Source organism: Lissotriton vulgaris, chromosome 6 (assembly GCF_964263255.1).
Source record: "Lissotriton vulgaris chromosome 6, aLisVul1.2, whole genome shotgun sequence".
NCBI classification, from domain to species: Eukaryota; Metazoa; Chordata; class Amphibia; order Caudata; family Salamandridae; genus Lissotriton; species Lissotriton vulgaris.
Genome location: NC_141694.1, coordinates 241,931,007 through 241,951,904, shown reverse-complemented (window position 1 = coordinate 241,951,904; position 20,898 = coordinate 241,931,007).

Genomic DNA, 20,898 nt, shown 5'->3' with positions numbered 1-20,898 from the left:
GACAATGGCGGGCTTCTCCTGGGACGCTCATGGTCGTTGCTGATGGGACATGGTGTGTATGCCACGCGTTACTTTTTGAGCTTTCTGCGTGCCTGTTGCACGGATGTTGTTGTTTGGGGTTGGGAGGGGGGTGTCTGGTTTTTTGGATTGAAGATGGCAGGGGTGAATGTGGTGTGAGGTTGTTAGAGAGGTTGGTGTGTGCGATGGTACCGTTCCACTGCCTTGACCCGAGAGAGTGGGATGGTGCACTGCTTGCGTATGCCCCGTTGCACATTGATCACGAGTGATGTCGATTGATGCTGGGGATAAGATATCGATCTTGTCTTGGAATGTGCGTGGGCTTAATGATGCCAGGAAATGTCGGAATGTACTACACTATTTGGATAGACATGCAATACAAATAGCTTTACTGCAGGAAACACATCTGCGACGTGTGCCTGCTCCTACGTTTGGAGGGAGGTGGTCTGCAGTGAGGAAATTTGCATCGTACTCCTCGTATGCTCGGGGGGCTGTTATACTTATCAAGAAATCGCTTTCCTTTCAAGAATTGGGGTCACATGTGGACCCTGAAGGGAGATATGTGTTATTGTGGGGGAGGCTTGGGCAGGTCACTGTGCTCTTTGTGAATTATTATGCACCGAATATTGATACACCTGCTTTTTTTCTTACACTTTGGGGTCATGTTCTTGCTGTGGAAGCCTCACATATTGTATGGGGGGGACTTCAATTTAGCAGTTCTGGAGGACAGATCGGAGGGGAGTCCTCAGTACAATACACAAGCCAGGGATGTCTTGTGGGGCATTGTGGAGGAAGCAGGCCTGATTGATAGTTGGAGGTATGCTCACCCGACGGATAGAGAGGGCACGCACTTCACTGCACAGGCTCGCTCCTGGGCGAGACTGGACTATGTCTTCCTCTCCAGAGGGCTAGTAGCCGGATTGCGGGAGGTGATACACCTAGCCAGAACGTACTCTGATCATTGCCCGGTTAAAGTTGTGTTTTCAGTGCCCGGGCTGCACAGGCCGCGGCCGCCCTGGAGGCTGTTCCCCTCTGTTATGTTGGATCCCGGCGGAACTTGGCGAAGAAGTGGAAGCTTTCTTTCCAAGGAATAAAGGATCTGTAGATAGTGTGGCGGTGATATGGGAGGCATTTAAGGTTACGATTCGGGGTGTCACTATCTCCAAGAGCTGTGGGGTGCTTAGGACTATTGTTCGAACTCTCGCGGGTTTAGAGGCTGACTTAAGACAGCTGGAACGCAGACTGCAGGCTGGTTCTGATCCTGACCTCATGAATCAGTTTAGGGGTAAGCTTCCAGAGTATGAGGGGGAGGCTGCCAGGAGGCTAAGCACAGGGGGAAGTACTGGACGTCGAGGAGATACTGCGAGGGTGAGAGGCCTGGGAAGGTACTTGCCGCACTCACGAGACATCAGAGGTATAGTTCGGATGTGTTGGAACTGGTCTTGCCAGATGGCACGCGTTGTAGAGACACGAAGGAGATTCAGGAGACATTTATCCACCACTACGCTTAATTGTACACTACTCAGCAATCGGGAGATGTGAGATATGGGGGATTCCTTGATGATCTGGCGCTCTGCTGGCTATCAGACGAGCACAGGGTGTTCCTAGGTAGGCCCCTTGAAGAGGAGGAGATTAGAGGCGCCATCATGTCTCTTAACAACGGGAAGGCTACAGGGCTGGACGGCCTTCCCGCCGAATTTTATAAATGTTATGTAGATATTATGGCTCCAGTTCTCCGTGAGGTCTTTGAGGAGTCCCTTGATGTGGGGAAATTGCCGGGGTCTATGAGGGAAGTTGCTATCACCTCGTTGCTCAAACCGGGTAAGGACCCCCTGGACGTGGGATCCTATGGGCCTCTTTCATTGCTTAACTGTGATGTCAAGATTCTGGCAAAAGTGTTGGCGGCGCGGCTTTCGGAGCTCATGTCTGTTATTGTCTTGCCCGATCAGTCCGGGTTCGTGCCTGGCCGGGCGACGTCTCATAATCTTCGAACACTGTTTTCCCTAATCCCGACTATAGCCCCGGAGCTCCCGGTAGCCGCCGTTTTCTTGGACGCTACGAAAGCGTTTGATTCCGTGGAGTGGGGTTACCTGATCGATGTCTTATGCAGAATGGGGTTTCCTCGGATCTTTATCTTGTGGGTCAAATTGCTGTACACTGACCCGGTGGCGAGGGTGGTCGTGAATGGTGTGCTCTCCCCCCAGTTTCCTATCACAAGGGGAACCAGGCAGGGATGTCCCCTCTCTCCCCTCCTGTTTGCCATTGCCATAGAGCCTCTTGCCTGTCGGATTCACCAACTGCACCAACAGAGTGCGTTTAATTGTTTTCAGAGCCAAGTGGGAATCTCTTTGTATGCGGATGATGTCACGCTCTATGTGAAAGATCCGCAGGCGAATCTTAACGCGCTTTTGCGAGAGCTTGTTGCCTTTGGAGGTGTCTCTGGGATACATATCAGTTGGCAGAAATCCCAATTCTTCCCGCTCACTGCAGCGGTTCATCGCTTTCCGTTGGACTACCCTCTGGAGTGGTGTGATTCGGAGCTGCGATATCTTGGTATTGTGGTCTCTCTGAGCAAAGAGGAGACTATTAGGCTTAACTATGGCGTCGCTATCACTAAACTGGCGGATAACATTACGAGATGGATGTCTTTGCCGTTGTCCATGGCGGGCAGGGTGTCTCTGATCAAAATGGTGATCTTACCCCGCTTTTTGTATCTTTTTCAGAATATTCCATATCACCCTGGAGCGTATTTTTTTAAACGTCTCCGCTCTGAGCTGATTCGTCTGTTCTGGGGGGGTAAACAACCGAGAGTGGCGTGGGCTACCTTAACGTTGCCCTATGTCGATGGAGGTTTTGATGTTCCTGACTTTGAACTTTATTATTTGAGCGCTCAAACACACTATGCATACCACTGGATGCGTCCCACACCGTTTATGCCACAGATTGCGGCTGAACAATGGGTCGCCCATCCTCTCCCATTGGAAGGCATGGTACTGGGCAATGTTGGCGATGTAGATACACACCAGACAACGGTAACGTGCACAGTGGATGCCTGGAAACGTGTGGCGAAGCTACTGGGTCTTTCGTTCCTCTACTCACCTGCACTACCCCTAGCATATCATCCTGCTTTGTCCCTATTGCAGGAGACAGGGTTCCAGCGGCTGTGCAAGCGTCTTGGGACGCTTACGTGGGGGAGCCTTTTTCGCGAGGGCACCTTTCGTACCCGTGAACAGTTTTTTGGCGGTGTGATTTGTTCCCCCTTGGAGATGTTTTATTATGTCCGCTTGCGACAAGGCCTGCGGACCTTACTGCCTGAGTCCCCTAAAGAGCCGGACGTGACCTTACCGCTCCACGTTCTGTTAGTCTCCGATGGGCATCATTTGGTTTCTAAACTGTATGGCGCCATCAGACGGCAACGAGTTACACCGGCTAGTCGGGTACGGGAGCAATGGAACGCTGAGCTTGGGATTACCATCTCTGACGAACAATGGGCGTACTGTTGTGGTGTGACTGCTAATATCTCCTCTAGTTGCCGTTTGAAAAAATCATACACTACAAGTTCATACAAAGGTTTTATTACACCCCAGCCAGGAAACTTAGATTCCGGTTGTCAGAGGACGATAGATGTGCCCGTTGCCGGGCAGCGGGTGCCGATTTCCTGCACCTGGCATGGGAGTGTGAGGCCATCTCGGAGTACTGGGTGCAGGTCCATGCTGCTCTTCAGGTTATGACCGAGGATGGGGTATTGTCGACCCCGTGGTCCTACTATTGGGGTATACTAAGGAGGTGCCAGCACTCCACCGTAGATTTGTGGACGTGGCCTTATTGTTGGCCAAACGACGAGTGGCTTGCTGTTGGGGGCGGGAAAGAGTGCCAAAGTTCAAGGACTGGTTGGGTGATATCATTTACTGTCAGGACCAGTACAACGTATATGCGGAAATGATGCCCGTGCGCTGTAGGCCTGGGGATTTTTGGAGCCCGTTGCAGGTGTACCGCCTTACTAGGGCGGTGCAGGACTCTGAATCTGAGAGTGAGGATCGGGTTGGGGTTGGTTAATGATACGATGTTTGTTGGACTACGCTAGCACCTACCAGACATCATGTTCCGAAGTGAGTGGTGATGTTTCTTTATTCTATTGCTATGCTGATTGTGTAAGTCACACTGTGCTGTCCCTGTGGGCGGTATGGTGGGCCAATGACTGCTTTCTTGTGGTGGTGGTGGGGGTCCCTCATCTGACCAAATGTTGAGTGGTGGTTCAGCTTCCACTTTGTTGCTGCTTCTCATCCTTCATTACCGAGTATGAGCTACGGGTCCGTACCCCTGAAATCACCAACTGTTCTGTGCAGATGCGTTGCACGCAGATCACTTGCAGATGTTATGTGTTTTTCCATTGATGTCTACACTGTACTATGCCTGGACATGAAGCCTGGATCTTTTAGGTCTATTGCTGCATTGCACTATCTCTGAATATTTGTATGGTTTGTGAATGTACCACTGCTATCTCCTGCTTGTCTTCCAATAAAGGTTTAAAAAAAGAAATAATATTTATACCTGAAAGGTGACTTGTTTGACGTACGTTTTTGGACATAAGACGTCAATAAAGATGTCACTCGGAAGTGATCGTCTCTCAGTGCTCATTAGAGTTCTATTACTAATCAAAACATAGCAAGCGGGGATTTCCCAGGTTGCTGAGTTTTTATCTTGTTGAAGAACTCGGAGTGTAATCTAGGAATCTTAGATAGTGGCTTCTGCTGTGTCATTTGCTCTAATGAGCTGCAGAGGAAGCGATTCTGAAATGTGTCTCTGATCGTGTTAGGCCAGAGACGAGTTTCTGAAATATCACTCTTGATCGTTTATGCCATTATAGGGGTACAAATGGATTATAGCCGTATAGGGGCATAAGGTCAAAGTATTGATCGGGGTCCTAGATTAGAACGCGACAATTTGACCGCTTTCTCAATTATGGGGTATAAAAGAGGGTGGTGATGGACGGACATCTGAACCAATCAAACACTCAAATCCAGTCAAAAGATATGGGTTAATCCATCACCGTTCTTTAGCCCACTCTGCCACCCCAGTTCAGACATGGCCATATGCAAATCAGTCTGACCCTGCGCCTCATGGGAACAGACCAGCCAGAACTGCCAAGCCATGCCTTCCCTGGACCGGAAACAAGCTTCCGAGGACCAGTTTCTGGCATATCAGCCGTCTTCAGCCCGGCTTGCTTGAATCCAGTGGCAAAGTGAGAAAGGGACTCACATCTGAGCATACCCTACCAACTTATGGCGAACAAAGCGGTACAAAAGGGGGTGGTGATGGACGGAGCATCTGAACCAATCAAACACTCACACCCAGTCAACAGATCTGGGTTCAATCCATCGCCGTTGTTTAGCCCACTCTGCCACCCCAGTTCAGATATGGCCAAATGCAAATCAGTCTGACCCTGTGCCTTATGGGAACAGTCCAGCCCGAACTACCAAGACATGCCTTCCCTGGACCGTAAACAAGCTTCCGAGGCCCGGTTTCTGGCATTTCAGCCTTCTTCAGACCGGCTTGCTTGAATCCAGTGGCAAAGTGAGCAAGGTACTCAAGTCTGAGCGTACCCTGCCAACTCATGGCGAACAAAGCGGTACAAAAGGGGGTGGTGATGGACGGAGCATCTGAACCAATCAAACACTCACACCGAGTCAACAGATCTGTGTTTAATCCATCACAGTTCTTTAGCCCACTCTTCCACCCCAGTTCAGACATGGCCATATGCGATCAGTCTGACCCTGTGCCTCATGGGAACATTCCAGCCCGAACTGCCAAGCCATGCCTTCCTTGGACCGGAAACAAGCGTCCGAGGACCAGATTCTGGCATTTCACCCGTATTCATCCCGGCTTGCTTGAATCCAGTGGCAAAGTGAGCAAGGGACTCACGTCTGAGCATACCCTGCCAACTTATGGCGAACAAAGCTGTACAACAGGGGGTGGTGATGGACGGAGCATCTGAACCAATCAAACACTCACACCCAGTCAACAGATCGGGGTTTAATCCATCACCGTTCTTTAGCTCACTCTGCCACCCCAGTTCAGACATGGCCATATGCAAATCAGTCTGACCCTGTGCCTCATGGGAACAGCCCAGCCCGAACTGCCAAGCCATGCCTTGCCTGGACCGGAAACAAGCTTCCGAGGACCGGTGTCTTGCATTTCAGCCGTCTTCAGCCCGACTTGCTTGAATCCAGTGGCAAAGTGAGCAAGGGACTCACGTCTGAGCATACCCTGCCAACTCATGGCGAACAAAGCGGTACAAAAGGGGGTGGTGATGGACGGAGCATCTGAACCAATCAAACACTCACACCCAGTCAACAGATCTGGGTTCAATCCATTACCGTTCTTTAGCCCACTCTGCCACCCCAGTTCAGTCATGGCCATATGCAAATCAGTCTGACCTTGGGCCTCATGGGAACAGTCCATCCCGAACTGCCAAGCCATGCCTTCCCTGGACCGAAAACAAGCTTCCAAGGACCGGTTTCTGGCATTTCAGCCGTCTTTAGCCCGGCTTGCTTGAATCCAGTGGCAAAGTGAGTAAGGGACTGATGTCTGAGCATACCCTGCCAACTTATGGCGAACAAATCAGTACAAAAGGGGGGGTGATGGACGGAGCATCTGAACCAATCAAACACTCACACCCAGTCAACAGATCTGGGTTTAATCCATCACCGTTCTTTAGCTCACTCTGCCACCCCAGTTCAGACATGGCCATATGCAAATCAGTATGACCCTGTGCCCCATGGGAACAGCCCAGCCCGAACTGCCAAGCCATGCATTCCCTTGATCGGAAACAAGCTTCCGAGGACTGGTGTCTTGCATTTCAGCCGTCTTCAGCCCGACTTGCTTGAATCCAGTGGCAAAGTGAGCAAGGGACTCACGTCTGAGCATACCCTGCCAACTCATGGCGAACAAAGCGGTACAAAAGGGGTGGTGATGGACGGAGCATCTGCACCAATCAAACACTCACACCCAGTCAACAGATCAGCTTTTAATCCATCACCGTTCTTTAGCCCACTCTGCCACCCCAGTTCAGACATGGCCATATGCAAATCAGTCTGACCTTGTGCCTCATGGAAACAGTCCATCCCGAACTGCCATGCCATGCCTTCCCTGGACCGAAAACAAGCTTCCGAGGACCAGTTTCTTGCATTTCAGCCGTCTTCAGCCCGGCTTGCTTGAATCCAGTAGCAAAGTGAGTAAGGGACTGATGTCTGAGCATACCCTGCCAACTTATGGCGAACAAAGCAGTACAAAAGGGGGGGTGATGGACGGAGCATCTGAACCAATCAAACACTCACACCCAGTCAACAGATCTGGGTTTAATCCGTCACCGTTCTTTAGCTCACTCTGCCACCCCAGTTCAGACATGGCCATATGCAAATCAGTCTGACCCTGTGCCTCATGGGAACAGCCCAGCCCGAACTGCCAAGCCATGCCTTCCCTGGACCGGAAACAAGCTTCCGAGGACCGGTGTCTTGCATTTCAGCCGTCTTCAGCCCGACTTGCTTGAATCCAGTGGCAAAATGAGCAAGGGACTCACGTCTGAGCATACCCTGCCAACTCATGGCGAACAAAGCGGTACAAAAGGGGGTGGTGATGGACGGAGCATCTGAACCAATCAAACACTCACACCGAGTCAACAGATCTGGGTTTAATTCATCACAGTTCTTTAGCCCACTCTTCCACCCCAGTTCAGACATGGCCATATGCGATCAGTCTGACCCTGTGCCACATGGGAACATTCCAGCCCGAACTGCCAAGCCATGCCTTCCTTGGACCGGAAACAAGCGTCTGAGGACCAGATTCTGGCATTTCACCCGTATTCATCCCGGCTTGCTTGAATCCAGTGGCAAAGTGAGTAAGGGACTCACGTCTGAGCATACCCTGCCAACTTATGGCGAACAAACCAGTACAAAAGGGGGGGTGATGGACGGAGCATCTGAACCAATCAAACACTCACACCCAGTCAACAGATCTGGGTTTAATCCATCACCGTTCTTTAGCTCACTCTGCCACCCCAGTTCAGACATGGCCATATGCAAATCAGTATGACCCTGTGCCCCATGGGAACAGCCCAGCCCGAACTGCCAAGCCATGCATTCCCTTGATCGGAAACAAGCTTCCGAGGACTGGTGTCTTGCATTTCAGCCGTCTTCAGCCCGACTTGCTTGAATCCAGTGGCAAAGTGAGCAAGGGACTCACGTCTGAGCATACCCTGCCAACTCATGGCGAACAAAGCGGTACAAAAGGGGTGGTGATGGACGGAGCATCTGCACCAATCAAACACTCACACCCAGTCAACAGATCAGCTTTTAATCCATCACCGTTCTTTAGCCCACTCTGCCACCCCAGTTCAGACATGGCCATATGCAAATCAGTCTGACCTTGTGCCTCATGGAAACAGTCCATCCCGAACTGCCATGCCATGCCTTCCCTGGACCGAAAACAAGCTTCCGAGGACCAGTTTCTTGCATTTCAGCCGTCTTCAGCCCGGCTTGCTTGAATCCAGTAGCAAAGTGAGTAAGGGACTGATGTCTGAGCATACCCTGCCAACTTATGGCGAACAAAGCAGTACAAAAGGGGGGGTGATGGACGGAGCATCTGAACCAATCAAACACTCACACCCAGTCAACAGATCTGGGTTTAATCCGTCACCGTTCTTTAGCTCACTCTGCCACCCCAGTTCAGACATGGCCATATGCAAATCAGTCTGACCCTGTGCCTCATGGGAACAGCCCAGCCCGAACTGCCAAGCCATGCCTTCCCTGGACCGGAAACAAGCTTCCGAGGACCGGTGTCTTGCATTTCAGCCGTCTTCAGCCCGACTTGCTTGAATCCAGTGGCAAAATGAGCAAGGGACTCACGTCTGAGCATACCCTGCCAACTCATGGCGAACAAAGCGGTACAAAAGGGGGTGGTGATGGACGGAGCATCTGAACCAATCAAACACTCACACCGAGTCAACAGATCTGGGTTTAATCCATCACAGTTCTTTAGCCCACTCTTCCACCCTAGTTCAGACATGGCCATATGCGATCAGTCTGACCCTGTGCCACATGGGAACATTCCAGCCCGAACTGCCAAGCCATGCCTTCCTTGGACCGGAAACAAGCGTCCGAGGACCAGATTCTGGCATTTCACCCGTATTCATCCCGGCTTGCTTGAATCCAGTGGCAAAGTGAGCAAGGGACTCACGTCTGAGCATACCCTGCCAACTTATGGCAAACAAAGCTGTACAACAGGGGGTGGTGATGGACGGAGCATCTGAACCAATCAAACACTCACACCCAGTCAACAGATCGGGGTTTAATCCATCACCGTTCTTTAGCTCACTCTGCCACCCCAGTTCAGACATGGCCATATGCAAATCAGTCCGACCCTGTGCCTCATGGGAACAGTCCAGCCCGAACTGCCAAGCCATGCCTTCCCTGGACCCGAAACAAGCTTCTGAGTACCGGTTTCTGGTATTTCAGCCGTATTCAGCCCGGCTTGCTTGAATCCAGTGGCAATGCGAGCAAGGGACTCACGTCTGAGCATACCCTGCCAACTTATGGCGAACAAAGCGGTGCAAAAGGGGGTGGTGATGGACGGAGCATCTGAACCAATCAAACACTCACACCCAGTCAACAGATCTGGGTTTAATCCATCACCGTTCTTTAGCCCACTCTACCACCCCAGTTCAGACATGGCCATATGCAAATCAGTCTGACCCTGTGCCTCATGGGAACAATCCAGCCAAACTGCCAAACCATGCCTTCCCTGGACCAGAAACAAGCGTCCGAGGACCGGTTTCTGGAATTTCAGCCGTCTTCAGCCCGGCTTGCTTGAATCAAGTGGCAAAGTGAGCAAGGGACTCCCATCTGAGCATACCCTGCCAACTTATGGCGAACAAAGATGTACAAAGGGGGTGGTGATGGACGGAGCATCTGAACCAATCAAACACTCACACCCAGTCAACAGATCTGGGTTTAATCCATCACCGTTCTTTAGCTCACTCTACCACCCCAGTTCAGACATGGCAATATACAAATCAGTCTGATCCTGTGCATCATGGGAATAGTCCGGCCCGAACTGCCAAGCCATGCCTTCCCTGGACCGGAAACAAGCTTCCGAGGACCGGTTTCTGGCATTTCAGCCGTATTCAGCCTGGCTTGCTTGAATCCAGTGGCAAAGTGAGCAAGGGATTCACTTTTGCGCATACCCTGCCAACTTATGGCAAACAAAGCGGTACAAAAGTGGGTGGTGATGGACAGAGCATCTGAACCAATCAAACACTCACACCCAGTCAACAAATCTGGGTTTAATCAATCACCGTTCTTTAGCCCACTCTGCCACCCCAGTTCAGACATGGCCATATGCAAATCAGTCTGACCATGTGCCTCATGGGAACAGTCCAGCCCGAACTGCCAAGACACGCTTTTCAGCTATCTTCAGCCCGGCTTGCTTGAATCCAGTGACAAAGTGAGCAAGTCCTCACGTCTGAGCATACCCTGCCAACTTATGGCTAACAAAGCGGTACAAAGTTGGTGGTTATGGGGACACAGTGACAATATTGCTGTCTCCCCCAGGGATTCATGAATAGTCCAGGGTTATTTTCAGCCAGAGTAAAAGAGTTACTAGAAATGTATGATGATGAGGCATTATCTTATGTCCTTGACATCTATCTTATAGACGATGATTTGGACGTACACTTGAAAAGAGTGAGCACCATAATACCGGGGGTTGCATCTGAAGGATATAAATTCAATTTTAAGAAATCACGAATTGCCCACCTCAAAGTCCTATTTTTAGGCTATGAGTTATCAAGTGAAGGCTAAAGCCTGGCAGCTAACTTTCTAGAGAAATGTGCGCTGCTCCAACCTCCAAAGACGCTGAAGAACTTACAGTCAATTCTAGGTTTCTTGAATTTTGGAAGAGCTTATGTTCTAAATTATGCAGAAAGGGTGAAACCTCTCTAAGAATTAATAAAACCTGATTTCAAACCATCTAATTGGAATCAAAACCACACAAAAATTTTGTGTTCAGTGCAAACAGACATGTTAGCAAAAACACAGTTAGAAACACGCAACAATGTGCGTAATCTTGTGATCCAAATCATCCCAGGGAGATGCGGATTCATGTACTTAACCTTTATTGAAGGTGAAAAGGTACCAATAGCATACAAATCACACTTGTACACACAAGATGAATTAAAATTCACTTTAACAGAAAAAATTCTTACAGCGGTTCAAACTGCAGTAGCAAAAGAGAGAGCTCTCGCGCAGGTAAAACGCATAATGATCGTTACACCCATACCTGCCGTACATGGCCAGTCTCAATTACGTTCTATAATGCAGTTAGGCTGGACGTTGATAAATCTTCGTTCAGGCTATGTGCCATGGCGTCTAATCAACACAACGGCATTGTTTACTGTGTTTAACCTTACAGATAAACAAATCTCTTTGGCACAAAGAGGATCAGACTATACGGTGCTGAGCATTGAAAAACTGGAAAGATTACCATTGACAGTTTCCGAGAAGCATGTCACTGAATGGATAATACATGGCACTATTACGATACCAGTGACGATTTTCCAATTCCAGTATTGTCTGCAGCATATACCAATGGGCCTGTATGAAAGGTTGGGTAAAGAATACATTAAGTCGACCTGGACTTTACCATACACACACAAATGTTGGAGTGGGGGAAAAGAGGTATTCCTTATTGGTAAAAATTGTAAGAACTCACTAAGTTGTACACTTTTGTGCCAAGGTATTAATTTACACGGAGCCTGCGAAGGATCTGCAAATAACCTCTCTTGCCACCTGCACGCTACACCCACCACAGTGATAGAACCAATTTTCAGGCAGCTACGTTATGCTCAATGACCACAGCTTTAATGGCATGTTGCCAGGAAAAACTTATCTTGTTAGTGTGTCATCCAGGGTCACTTGTTGTATGCAAGTATTGTATCCAAAGAGCAAGACAGACAGGTAGACGGAGTTATGGCCTTCACTGAATACCTCTTCTATACGAATTGATACTTTAAGCTGAATGAAAGTCATTCTTTTGCAAAAAACGGTGCCACTGACCTCGTCTAAAAAAATGTATGATCCGCAAGTTGAAAGGACTTCTGCAGGGATACATGCATTATTAATAACAAACTGCCCAGTAAATTTCGCAGAGATGTTAAGTCAAATCTTAAATATGTCTGATACCAGTGGCATTGCACATGTATTTAAGACGATTTTTTTCGGGACTGTTAACACCATTTGATGCAGTCCTTGGCATTTTTCCAAATTTCGTGCACTCTGTGTTCGGCGGTCTGCCTCTCATTTTGGGACTCGTAGCAGGAATTCTATTATTATTCCTTCCGCTTCGATATGGCATGTCCGGTCACCAGCGATACCCAGAATACCATGGAACAATGCGTCCTTGCCATGTGGTATCGTGAGAAAATTACACAGATTCTTGGCTTGGCTCGTTTAAGAGATCTGAACATAACTTGGTTTCTATCGTTCAGACCAATCTTGCAAGATTGCATCTTACCTGTTCTACGATGCCTGCTTTGCGGAGAGGAATGCATGTTGGACATTTGTCTTACACTTCCATCAGTCCTGCCATCGGATGTCGACGCCTTGCTAGGTCCGGTAACGACTCATGCATTGTGTTGTCCCCAACGGCTACCAATCCTGATGACGGCGTTCATTGAGGTCTCACCAGTAAGTATAACTGAGGGTGGGATACGAGGATCAACAGGCACACAGGTACCATCTGATATGAACATTGCTAACGTGGCACTTGGCGCTGACGACAATACTTCTCATCTGTGCACATTTGATCTACTTGATGAAATAGTTCCACTTTCACCTACTGTGGTAGAAGATTTCTTTGCCAGCCTAGACAATATGATGTTTTCTCCTGACACCGAGAATAATTATTGATTCATGCACACAGTGTTCCTTGAACTCTGAAATTCGGCATTCACGTTATCAAAACAAAGACGTCTAACTTTGGAAACTCTATTTTTTTCAAACGATTTAATTTTTTTTCTTCCCCAAAACATTGAACTTTTGGCACAGACTAATCTGCTTAACGTAGAACTATTCTTAGAGAACAAGAAATTCTTTTTGAACACTTCCCAGAGGAACAATTTGGCCTTGTCCTCAATACTATAAATATTGATATGCTATGTTATGTTATGAAATGGTCTCAACCTTTTTTTGTATTTAAGAGCCATTTTCATAAATGTAATTACATGATTCATTCAGTTTGCATTTCAGATATGATACTTTATGCTTAGAATTACATCATTTTCCTTGGCTACTTCCACTAAGTTCCGAGAATCAACAACGGTTTCTTAGAAAAACCCTCCTTCAGCAGCTAGGGACTTCCCCTCGCCGGAATACTAATTTATCTAGGAAATCATGGAGTTTTCACAGAACTGGGTCTTTGAGTGACGTTATTAAGTCCAATCATACGTCAAGCTTGGCACCTTCAAAGTATAAATATGCCTCCATTTGCCCAGACAAGCACATGGTGGTTTGGAGCAGATCGACTAACTACTTGCCCGATGCCCTGCAGCAGCAAGTGCCGAAGGAAGCCGACCCTCCAGCTGACACACTGAGAGACTCAATCTTTTCTTCTGCTGAGAAATCCAGCTCCAGTGTTTCCAGGCTACCCTTGCGGATTGCTGGGAAATCGAGTCCTGAGAGCGATACAAGACCTCCTTCATTCTAAAACCAAGGTACGGAGCTGATGAGACCCTTAGAGAATTATTAGGTAGATCCTTGGAAGAGAAATACTAAACTTAAGCTACTCCTCACTTACTTCTTCCATGGTACTAGACTTGGGTTAGGTACACCGGGGTAGGTGTATTTTAGAAGCACCATTTGAGTACCTTTAGTCATTATTTTATTACTGTATGTATTTTATATGTTTTAGGCAACTTATGGCTTAGAAACCATATCATGCTTTTACAGTACTACTTTATAATACTTTTCGTATTATATGCCCTGTACTTTATAACCAGTATTATGATTGCAGCAGTACAATTCCTATGCTTGAGAAAGAAGACTGTTCAATAAATACTTTTTATTGAAAAGTCCCGTCTCTCTATTTTCTCAGCACCTCTGGTGAAACGAAGCATGCACGATTGACTGAGTAAAGTAGTTATGTAATGTTTCCGCTACTCTAGAAATTGATTTCTTATTCTTGAGAAACAAAGTTGTCATGTTTATGCGGTTGTCAGAAACTAATCCCTTCTTGTTTATTCAAGAAAGTTTCTAGTGACCTCTAAGCTAGCTGGCACTCACAATTAAGTTTAATATATACAATAGAGACCTAGTCGACCTCAGTCCTATGTCTAAACTATAGTATATGTTATTCCAATGCGCAGAACCTATTGGGAATATAGGAACTACACTACAACACCACCTGCATATTTATTGAATGATAATGTTTGCGATTTCTAAAAATGGGCTCAGTCTCCTGTGGTGGCACCAGACCTACATAGGTGCAATGGATGGGACCAACAACATGGGGGATGTGCCCAAGGGGATAGAAGTCACCCTTCACACCGGCCAATTCTGCTCCCCTGGGAAAATGTATGTATCGATCCTTATATATCACTTTAAGTAATTGTCTATAGCCAGTTCAGTCAAACAATTGACATAAGCAATTCTAGGTCTAAATTTTGCATGTACCCACTCACTTGGTTTACTAAGACCATCACGAATAGACCAAAGTTATCACACATAAATATAGGAAACTATTTTCATTATATCAATCAATGATATTTTGAATTATAATTTTTTTTGTTTCATATATTTCTATTTGAAACAAACAGATTGCATTTCAATTGATTTGTTGATATCAAAAAGTAGTATCCATTAGAACATTCATATATACATTAAGATTTTTTTTTAAAACCTACAAGAACAAACAATGAGACAAGAATTGATGGGGGCAATGCGGTAGATGTAAACTACACGTGTTTTGGCATTGTGGCCTTCATCAGGAAACTGTCAGTTGTCATCAGGAAACTGTCTATTGCACTGAAACTGAATAAAACATATAGCATGACTACAAACACTGAAACATGATCAATTACTGTGACCACATATATACAACTTATAGTATGTACAAAATATAGATTTTCATCATCTCCAGTAAGACAAAATTACTAATGAAGTCCAAGCCAATATTCTCAATAAATCAAGAAGAACATATAGCAAACAGAGTATATCAGGATATATCATCAAAACGATCACTTATGTATACAATTCATTCATCTCTCAAAAGGGATAGGCATACATACTCCCTCATATGGTGCCAAGAAGCGGATGGTTATGGACGGAAGGAGCTGGTGGGCCTAGTGTATATGTATCCGGGGGCACAACATATACACATATCAATATGATTCATTAGATTTGAGCATAAAAGAACTAAGCAGCCATAGTAGAATGAAAGATTAACAATATAAAAAGGGTCCACTTACTGATATACACATAGAATGCACTTTAAGATATAGATTCAAAGTATGGGTTGGTAGCAAGCGCAGCCAATAGCCACCATGGAAAGATGAGCTATTTAAACAAAACTACAAAAAAATAAAAAAATATATATATGTATATGATGTTGGAATACTAATACTTGCAATTGCAGTAACTGATTATCAAGGAAAGGCAGACTTATATAAAAAAACAGCCCACTACAGACCAATAGCTAGGCCAGATAAAATTTCAGATTACGGATTGCTCAAAGGGTGGCTTAGATTATACATGTCAACCTGGCAAAGAGATAAAAGAAATGGAGAAACACAGAAGGACACAGATTGGGTCTTGGATATATAATCCAAAATGCATGGCCTAATGCGGTAGCTGAACGTCGGATAGATATAGAAACCTATGTTACCTGTTGAGGGATACAATTAATCCAGGGGAGATGCCCTACTATGGCAACAATTGTAGGCAAACTAGAGGATGTGAGCCACCAGGAGGAATAGGTAGCTGAAAGGCATACAAATGAACAAATTGCCCTCAGTATGTAACGTGAAATGTTCTGCTATAATAACAACAGGGACATCAGGGGTATGCTAACCTAAAGCCCAATATAGAGATATGGAGTCCACATTAGTGCCTTAAATGAAAAGCTCAAGGTGCTAAGTCTAAAACTGGTCAGATCCAAACCTAAGGTTCTCAAAAAGGAAGTACCTGAAAATTGGAAAACAGCGTTTCCACGAATGAATCTGCTCAGCGTCTGCAGGGTGGGTCTTATAGGGTGGCCGACATGGTTAGGAATGCCACCTATATTGAAGATCAGGGGTTGATACCCTAAAGCCGAATATAAAAATATACAGTCAACAATAGTTCCTTAAATTTAAATCTCAAGGTGCTAAGTCTAAAAATGTCCGGAGCCAGACCTAAGGCTCTCAAAAAGAAATACCTGAATAATGGAAAACAGTGTATCCAGGAAGGATTCTGCTGAGCGTCTGACGTGTGCGTCTTATTGAGTGGCCGCCATGGATAAGAACGCCATCTCTCTGAGGGTACTTAACAGCAGTTAGGTATGCGCCAAAATGCGAGAGTGCTGCCGTAAGCAACAACAAACTTGCTACGACTCATAACGTATCATATCTATGTGGATAGAAAGAGGACTGCAATGCAAGAAGATATATAAAATGAAAATATATATAAATAGTAAAAGTAAATAAAGGCGATAAATTTGTGCGCAAGACTTCTGCTGTGTGTGGGGGCAATGCGAGTGATCTCAAAGGATATATACCATAAAAATGCATTATGTACAAAAACAAAAAAAGGTAAAGAAAGAGTCAGAATAATATAATAATGCACAATACACCTGCTGTTAAATTTACTTAATCATGGCAATGCGCTTGATAAAGAACCGCCAATACATATGTAAGTAACCTCCTTCGTTGAGGGAAAGGGTTACGCTAATCGTTACTGATGAAAAAGAGATAGGACTAAGTAGAATCCTCGAGCACTCAAAGTAAAGGGATGCGCCATATTGGAAAAGGTCAAACTGTAGGCGAAAATAAGTGCTGCTAGATATATGCTTCCCTAAAATGTTGGTAATGGAAAAGAACGGTTAAAGGTGGTCACGATGAAGGGTGCACTTAGATAAACGCATTATTAAAGAGTGTAGATGAGATTCTTAATTAACAGTTATTGAGGAAATAAATACGGCATATGGCCAATACCGTACGATAGTAGTTCATATGCTCGCTTCCAACTCAACGATGTACATAGGTGGCATAGATAAAACAAGAAGGGAAAGAAATCACTTACCCAAAGTTGAGATGATGAATGAAATTGTAAAATGAAACATGTGACATACAAAACTTGTTTTAAATACATGTACAAGATGAATGTATAGTGCGCTTATTTACATTAGTCGATACATTTACAAAAACTCATAAGGATTTATATAGGTGATATATATATTTCGGATTTTTACCATACATAAGCCCAAATGTATTGCCCCTTCATGGAGCTTAGGGTATTTTACAGACAACAGTGTGAAGTGTCAACCATTAGCAGCCGCAATGGCGATTCTTTAATATCTTTTAAGATAATAGCCTGATCCCAGGGTATACCTAAATTGAGGCCCCTTTACAGTATCTAACCAGAAAATATAAAAGACCTCATGTTTGCTTCTAACTTTGTTTGAACAGATCCCTTAGATGTAATTTTCCTCCAAAACAATGCTCAAACAGTCAATGATGAAGTCAGTATTACAATCAACATTGTATGAGTCAAGAAACCATTTAAAGGCAGTTGGTGCTCCATCGCATTGTATATTGGAGTATAAACTCTCAACGTCCTTTTATTAGGGCCTTTTATTAGGGTCCTTTATTCTAGTCTGATATTATCTGTAAAACACCAATTAATTACTTTTTTCTTTTTTCTCTTTTTTTTATAATTTCATTTTGATAATTATCATTGTTCGTTATGGCTAACCTTAAAACATTCGGCTTTACAGACGATGACTTCATGTCTATGGTTGGAGCATCAGCCAGTTTTGATAATAGAACTACCTCCAATTTAGGTGCGAATGAGGAACTCGTCAAACTGCTAGCCCTTAAAAGGAAAACTAAAAGGATTGAATTACATGGGGAGTTCATGTTGCAATACTTACGTGCAGGGATAATCCCACAGGGATTACAAATCAAAAACATCCCTGGATTATTTTTCCATATCAAAGAGTTTCTAGAAAAATGGTCCCAGATAGCCAATCGGTGCTCTAGGGACCTCATGATGCTGATAGTGGAGACAGCCAAGGAGCTTTTATTACAGCTACTGAAAGAAATCTCAGATTTAGAAAGTAAATTTACATCTTCATCAGCTATAGAAGATGCAAAAAAAGCTCTAGATGAAATTGAATCTGAATTAAGCTCCTATAATGACTATATCACAAAACGCAAGACTTACAAATTACAAAAAGATATGAGATATTTCAGTAGGGAGCATATCTATCCATATCTAGCAGATGGTTATTATACACAAGCTGATAATTCTGGCTATGACACCATAACCTATCAACAACCCATGAGATCATTTAACAAGAAAGTACGACCTTCTCTGATACATCAGACTCTGATAGCGAAGGTGGCTCAATTACATCAGATCAGAGAGGCATGAGATATACCCTTTGTTTCAATGAAGGCTATAGTCCTTTTTTAGGGAGGCGCAATCAAAACAGAGACAATTGGCGACCACGCTTTCAGCCACAGTTCCAACCACGTTATCAGCAACAAGCACAATACCAACCATGTGCACAATATCAGCCACAATATGGAGGCCTTCCACAAGCAAATCAGAATCAATACTTAAGAGACCAGGAATGCCTGGTATTGAAGGCAATAAAGGAGATCCCTATCTTCAATCAAAGCACGTCATCTTTGAATGATGCTACCTATTTCCTTCTGTCAAAAGGACTCTCCTTTGCACCCCACTCGGGATTGAATACATTTGAGTTGTTTAATGATTTGATGTCTTTTTTTCATAAAATTTGTTTGAAATATTTTTTTGAGGAAAAAGAGAATACTGTACCAGATGTTAATAAATCAGGTCTGGCATTAAAATCTATGTTCACATCTACAATAGAACAAGTTGCCCCAGAAATCTAAATATTTGAGCAAGTTGTTTATAACAAACTTACACTTGCCACCAAATATATACCCAAGACCCCTTTTTAATATCTCGATTGAGGAACACGAGGCACTCACTACTGTCAGAGATTCCACTGAAATCACAATAAAAAGTTGTGACAAAGGTGGCGGAATTGCCATTATGGACACCATCTCATATATTGGCAAAATTGAGGAAATGTTGATGGACAATAGATTTTATACTAAAATAGTAAAGAATCCTACTGTGGTAAATAGTAATTTACCGTCGGAATTTCTATGCGGTAAAGTTCAAAAAAATAACTCAATCGAAAATAAAGAGACAAAGTCCGTGGCAGCTGAGTTTCAAAATGGGTTTTATTCCATAAAATGGAATGGTTCGAACCAGGATATCATGTTCCTTTCACCATAAAGGATCAGGAAGGGATAGAGCATACTTTATTGACAGAGTACAACTTTTATAGTTAATGCATAGAATGGTGATCAATACAGAAGGCGTAACAGCGAGATAAGAACACATGTGCGTAGCAATACGTAATCAGAAGGCGTGCACTAGGGCGTACACAGAGGTGTGTGCTAGAAAACGTCACATAAAAAGCGTCACAAGTGGGTGGATACATAGTGGAATCTTGCAGTGTCAGCAGAAATCTGTAGCAAGGATGCGCGCGCAGCAGCATGACGTGTGACTGACGTGAGGCTAGAGGGTGCTGGGGACTTGACATTTAACACTAGAGGAAAGAGACAGAAGTCTGGCATGTCAGATCAACTCGTTCCTAAATCATATCTGATATCTTGTGTTTGGGGAACTATATTATCTAGAAGGAAAGGTCTCTCGGGCAGAGGCTACTCTATACTGACTATTAATGCGTGCATATGTGACTACGTGTCTGCGTGTAATGCGAGGGGCCATGGGCCTACCATGGTAACAGGAGCAATGAATTACTTGCATGGAGACAGAGAGGCCGGGCCCCTTGCTCTGCAGCCGGGGAAATGTTTATCTATTCAGCTAGACTGGAATGTGTTTTCGAGGAGCTGAACTCGGCTATACTGATAACTTGAAGGCAAAATACTGTCTTTGGCAGGCAAGCAGGCCGAGCCGGGCACCGCTCGCCGCGCAGGGAGTAGGACAGAGGTCAGGGAGGCATCCCACGTTGCAGCTTTTCAGGAGGCAGAGAACAGAAAGGGCTTGATGGCAGAAATCAGGGCCTAGCTCTGCAGGGCTAGGAAAAACGTGGAAGTGCACCATGAAAAGACGTTGGCAAGGCATACTTAGGAACTGAATTATCGATCCATTCATGGTGGATCTGAAAGAGGACATGTTAACGTTGGACGCAAATGTATTTGCGTCTTCATAGCTGGCACAGGAGGGAAGTTACATGCACTTTAAGCTCGTACATGGAGACGGTGGGGTTCACGTTAGGGGACACAATTTGACTATAAAAATCTATATTACCTCACTACTCAAAAAATAAAATCCAAGATATTGCGACTAACCACTAAAGCTCTTCAGAGTGGTATTATATGTGAGAAAGAGTTTAATTATCTCAATTTAGATCCTAAATTAGCTTATCTATACGGAACACCCAAGGTTCATAAAGATGTAAATAATCCTCCCTTCAGGACGATTGTAACAACTATTGGCTTGGTCACCAAACCAATCTCAAAATACTTAGACGCAATCTTACGTCCTTACATCCACAATGTTCCAGGAT